We start from the raw sequence: 6551 nt of genomic DNA on the forward strand, positions 1-6551 counted from the left end.
AGAATGCTGTGTGGACTAGCCAGAACCTCCTCCGCGGCGTTGTGGAGGAAGGTCTGGAAATACTTTTTAAGCAACGACCATATTGTCTCTTTAATATGGAGTATTGAAAAAAAACCTTGTCATTCAATATCCAATTTTAATCCCTAAGTAGTAAATCTCATCAGTGTCAGTGAGCCAATAAGCAAACTTGATAGGTAATTAGGATGGAGCATAGTCCCGTTTTAAAAGGGAGGAATGACCACCAACAAGGTTAAATATATGATTAGGAATAAAAAAATTAAAAAAAGGAATTGGAATATATATGACATCTCCTGATACAACCAATTCTAAATGAGTGATACGGTGTCTGTGAAGTCCAAAAAGCCTAAACCACCCCGTGCTTTACAGTCAGAAAGAACCTCCTTTTTAAGTTATTTATCAGAGGAAGTCGAGAAAGATTTTATTATTCTCTTTAAGTGTTTTGTCATTGATAATGTTAGAAAAAACTTACTATCACGTGTTCCTTGATTGGATGAGGACAAAGAGAGGTTGGAGGTCCAACTGAGAATTAGGAAAAGGGTTCTATCATGTAAATGAGAAACTCAACAAAAATACTGTTTATCAACATCCTATTGACTTAGCCTGGTCTAAGACACCTGAGGGTAGGAGACAGGTGTGAGGGGAAAAAGGCTTCTTTCTATATGTTCCATGCCAGACTCGACCTGATCACTTCTTTAGAGTCAGAGGAAGAGCGGGGGAAGGTGAGAGACAGTAGGCCGTCTCGACCTCTTCACAGAGACAAAATGCATCTTTTACTAACATGGCCGCATCATACATAAACAGAAATACAGTGTTTTTAACTTTTTATAACTCAACAATAAATAGAGAGAAGGGTAAAACCAAATGGGAGAGAGCGTCTGCGTTGACCAAAAGACTTCTACCAAACATACTTAAATCTCTCTGCAACCAAGAGTTAAGATGACCTTTAGTTTTGGTCATCTTTGATGTAGAGAGTTGTTCAGCCAAAGTTAAAGCATGCAGAAGCTAATTATTTTTTGCTTTAAAACAGAATGGTGTCATCTGTCAAAAACAGTATTATTAATTCCCCTTAACGCCAGCAGTTGTGTAACCATCTGAAATAGAAAGGGGGGAATCTGGCATCCCTGTCGGATTCCACATTTGATCTCAAATCTATTAGTTGGATTGAGATTAATTATCACAAAACTATTAATGTCTTTATAAAGCATCTCCATAACATTAAGAAAAGCATCACCAAAACCAAATCATTTAAGAGTCTAAAAAAAAAGTATGCTCAATAGTATCAAAGGCCTTGTAGAAATCTAAAAGAATAAGATGATATCACCAAGGCCTGTTTCAAGTCTATTGGCATAATAAGGCTTTTATTTTATAATCAATAGTTAATGGTGAAATCGGACGCCAGTTGTCAACAAACCATGTGTCCTTATATATAAATAATACCTTGTTTCATAATGGTGGTCATCTCTTTCCGCTCCATACATTCTTTATACCTACAAAGCAGCGGAAACATGAATATAATCCCAAAATTGCACAAAGAATTCTACAGAAAGCTGTCTATACCAGGAGCCTTTCCTTTTTTCACGTAATGGAACAGTGACAGTAACCTGTGGTATTGAAAATAAAATTTGGCATTGAAACAACAAATATCGGCATTGAAAACTGTTGAACTGAAGTATAAAACACAAACATCCAAAAGTAATAATCTCATAATCCTATGATATTATTTCACTTTGACATTTGTTTGCATCATGATGGGTTTTTCAATGTCAATGTACATTTTTTCTTGATGTCCGTGTCTTTTCAGTGACAGTTTTTTTTTTTTTTTTTACGCTGTCGAGATTTTTACAATGTCACTGTTTTCAGTTTCAACTTTCTGTCACTGGTTGGCCTAGGGAGGAGGGGCCTGAGGGAGGGATAAGAGGGCGTGGCTTATGGGTAACTTACGAGGCTACTGGCGAGGACCACACCTCCATAGGAATCCTCCCAGAGTTGTTAAAACCGCATATTGCAATGTCTCCACACGTTCACCTGGAACCTCCAAATCTCAATAAGTCTGTTCATATCGGCCATTTTTTCACATAATAGGTTTCTAGGCAAATCACACATCACTAAAAGGCTGGACACATTCATGACAAACTATATTAAAAGTTAACACTAAACCAGCTGCTGTGTGTGAAAAAATGGCAGGATTCCTATGGAGGTGCGGTCTCTCGCCAGTAGCCTGTGTAAATTACCCACAAGCCACGTCCTCTTTGTCCCCCCCCCTCAGGCCCCTCCTCCCTACGCCAAAACAGTGACAGAAAGTTGAAACTGAAAACAGTGACATTGTAAAAATTTGACAGCGTAAAAAAAAAAAACTGTCCTTGAAAAGACACGGACATCAAGAAAAAATGTACATTGACATTGAAAAACCTATCAGATCCAAACAAACGTCAAAATAATATCATAGGATTATGAGATATATACTTTTGATGTTTGTGTTTTATACTTCGTTTAACAGTTTTCAATGCCGATATTGTTGTTTTTCAATGCCAAATTTTATTTTCAATACCAAGGTTACTGCACTGTTCTAGCTCCATATCCTTCCAGGTATTTAAGTTAGAAATAGTTTGTCCTTAGATCACTTCCTTTCATTAAAAATAGCATAAATGATCGGTTATGTGTCTCCTCTACACAGTCTGGAAATCCTGAAAAGTTTTCCCTTGTGTTGCGTGTTAAGTCTGATACAGCTAACCAGCAAGCTAGCTAAAAACGGCGTAAAAACTACCAGACATTTTGGCGCCTCGAAATGAGAATTTAACAAGAAAAAACCGCGTAGTAACACACACGTGTGACGCCTAGCTAGCAGGAGAACTGAAATGAGAGGGGAACAAGTGGCGGCCACTTTGTCCGGGCGGTACTTAAAGTCTGAAACCCCCTACCCCTGGGTGACACATTAATGCCGCGTCACAGTTTTAGCGGCTATAAAAGGCCACTAATGCTCGCACTCCACCCACGTCACACGCCTTAGGCTCCAGGCAAATGACTGCTACAGCTCACACACACTACAACACAAATACACACTCTACAAACACAAATACACACCCTGCAACGCAAATAAACACGACAACACGTATACACCCACTCTACACACAACTACACACCATGCGACACAAATACACACACTAGAGCACAAATACACACCCTGCAATAGAAATACACACTACAACGCATATACACACACTCTACAACACAACTACACCCATGCGACACAAATACACACACACAGGGCTGCCAACTTTTCCAAAAACCTTGGAGTGAGATTGGGGGGGCCAATATTTTTCCGGTACAAAGCAATTTTTTGTGTCTTTATCCTTTAGGGTTTAAATTGGATTTGTTATATGTGGGGGGTGGGGCTCTCCCTAGGGGGTCTGGGGGTATGCCCCCCCGGAAAAAAATTTGAAAAATAACCATTAAATGGCACTTTCTGGAGAGTTTTTTGCAAAAAAAAATGGAGAATCAAGTCTTGCATGATATGTGCAAAACTGTAGAGTTAGGAGCCTTTGCATTGTTGTAGTTCAACAGGTTTTACGGCATTCAGCATTTACATTATTAACTTCTTTGATATAAGAACTGACCACACAATGTGCCAAACATAATGAATCACATGAAGAGACAGTAGCATATGTCAGCAACAGCTGAGAAGATTTGGGTCTGTGGTGAACAGGTCCAGGGGTCCCTGGTGTAGGGACCAGGGACCCAAAGTTAAATTAATGATGAGGGATCAACTAAGACCACTGAAATTCTAAAGAATGAGAACCAATGAGTTACATAAATTCTAATCCTTTAACCTTTGTGCCAAGGCTCAGTAATGTTTGGCCCTCATCCTCTGGGCCCCACTTACTGTATTTACTTTTTTGTGAAAATAAAGACTATTTGTTCATTTTAAAAAACATCAAATTAATTATTTACAGTTACATTTAGAGATGCAGAGGTTAGAGATGCACAATAGTGGCCCAACGTTGCAGTATCGTGTGTATAATAATATATATATATATATATATATATATATAGTACATGTATAGCTCAGATGTGTTTCACCAGATTTCTGCTCATATTTACAACTTTGTGCACATTCAAATATAAACTCCTCCCATCTCTGTGTACGGATTCGGAGAGTTGTAATATAGTCTGCTGTACATGTCCTTGCTCCGCTGATATGGTGGATCTCATCAGAACGTTGACAGAATCAGAGGCCCATTTGGGTCTCTGGTCTCTGACAGAGTTTAGAGAGGCTGTACGCTGCTCTTCATCGGAGGACTACAAGGATGCAACGCGTCACTGCCCCCCCAGCAGAGCGAGTCCACTAACATGAACTGAGTTGCTACGACGCTACAGCCCGCGCTCACTCTACTTTACAGAGAGAGTGGACACGAAGCGACGGACGGGTCTGTGATACTCAGAGCTCATACCGAAGCCGGGAATGCACCTGGGATGGCTCGTGAAAAAAAATGTTCTCAGTTTGCGACAATTTGAAAATTCCACAGACAGGAGCGCTCTTGAACCCCTCACAGTCTCTGAAAGCACAACTAGTCGATCACAAGTGGCTCAACAGGTAAAAACATAGATAAACTCATCTTTCAGAAATTTGACCGACGGGCTGACACTCAGCGTGAGAAATCGGGGGTGTGGCGTGTGCGCGTGTGAAACCAGTCAAACGCGTGTGTCTCACGGCCAATGCGTGAGAGTTGGCAGCCCTGCACACACTAGAACACAACTACACACCCTACGACACAAATACACACACTAAAACACAACTACACACAACACAAATACACACCCTACAACACAAATACATATGCTATAAAGACATTTGCACCATAAACTGAAAACTATCAGTATTATTATTTTTATTATATCATATTATTTATATTATATTAATATAGTATTATTTATATCATATCATATTATTTATAGTATTATTATTCATATCATATAAAATGTTTATAGAATTATAATTTATATTTTTCATATCATATTAAATTATTAAAGGTGGACCCTTATAACTACTAGTATTGTTAATTTTTGAATGCTACCCAGCCCTAATAGTGTATAGTATATGTAATTCACAGTGCATGGCTACACACCCGAGCAGAAACCTAAGAAATGTAGTAATTGAATTGAAATTAAAATTTCAGGAATGATTTGGAGATTTTATTGCTTGTTTTTAAGATTTCAAATGGGTCGGCATCCTTCCGATTTATCTGAGTTTTTGACACCTTGTTCACACGCCTGTCAAAGCGCTGATGTGGTCCAATCAGACGTCCCCCATGTTCCCAGATCCAGGGTTAAAAAAATAATAGGTTTCTAGGCAAATCACACACTCACTAAAAGGCTGGACGCATTCACTGACAAACTATATTAAAAGTTAACACTAAACCAGCCTGCTTCTGTGTGAAAAAATGGCAGGATTCCTATGGAGGTGCGGTCTCTCGCCAGTAGCCTGTGTAAATTACCCACAAGCCACGTCCTCTTTGTCCCCCCCCCCCTCAGGCCCCTCCTCCCTACGCCAAAACAGTGACAGAAAGTTGAAACTGAAAACAGTGACATTGTAAAAATCTTGACAGCGTAAAAAAAAAAACTGTCCTTGAAAAGACACGGACATCAAGAAAAAATGTACATTGACATTGAAAAACCTATCATGATCCAAACAAACGTCAAAATAATATCATAGGATTATGAGATTATTACTTTTTGATGTTTGTGTTTTATACTTCAGTTCAACAGTTTTCAATGCCGATATTTGTTGTTTCAATGCCAAATTTTATTTTCAATACCACAGGTTACTGTCACTGTTCTAGCTCCATATCCTTCCAGGTATTTAAGTTAGAAATAGATTTGCTCCTTAGATCACTTCCTTTCATTAAAAATAAGCATAAATGATCGGTTTATGTGTCTCCTCTACACAGTCTGGAAATCCTGAAAAGTTTTCCCCTTTGTGTTGCGTGTTAAGTCTGATACAGCTAACCAGCAAGCTAGCTAAAAACGGCGTAAAAACTACCAGACATTTTGGCGCCTCGAAATGAGAATTTAACAAGAAAAACCGCGTAGTAACACACCGTGTGACGCCTAGCTAGCAGGAGAACTGAAATGAGAGGGGAACAAGTGGCCGGCCACTTTGTCCGGGCGGTACTTAAAGTCTGAAACCCCCTACCCCTGGGTGACACATTAATGCCGCGTCACAGTTTTAGCGGCTATAAAATGGCCACTAATGCTCGCACTCCACCCAACGTCACCACGCCTTAGGCTCCAGGCAAATGACTGCTACAGCTCACACACACTACAACACAAATACACACTCTACAACACAAATACACACCCTGCAACGCAAATAAACACGACAACACGTATACACACACTCTACAACACAACTACACACCATGCGACACAAATACACACACTAGAGCACAAATACACACCCTGCAATAGAAATACACACTACAACGCATATACACACACTCTACAACACAACTACACACCATGCGACACAAATA

At 39.5% G+C, this 6551-nt stretch overlaps 1 protein-coding gene across 1 annotated transcript in view; it reads left to right on the forward strand.

Annotated features, from left to right (window-relative positions):
- Positions 1-6551, forward strand: part of LOC116686028 (tryptophan 5-hydroxylase 1) — a 22610-nt gene that overhangs the window by 3461 nt on the left and 12598 nt on the right. The gene's annotated exons all lie outside the window — the stretch shown is intronic.

This window comes from Etheostoma spectabile, unplaced genomic scaffold, assembly GCF_008692095.1.
Source record: "Etheostoma spectabile isolate EspeVRDwgs_2016 unplaced genomic scaffold, UIUC_Espe_1.0 scaffold285, whole genome shotgun sequence".
Taxonomy (NCBI): Eukaryota; Metazoa; Chordata; class Actinopteri; order Perciformes; family Percidae; genus Etheostoma; species Etheostoma spectabile.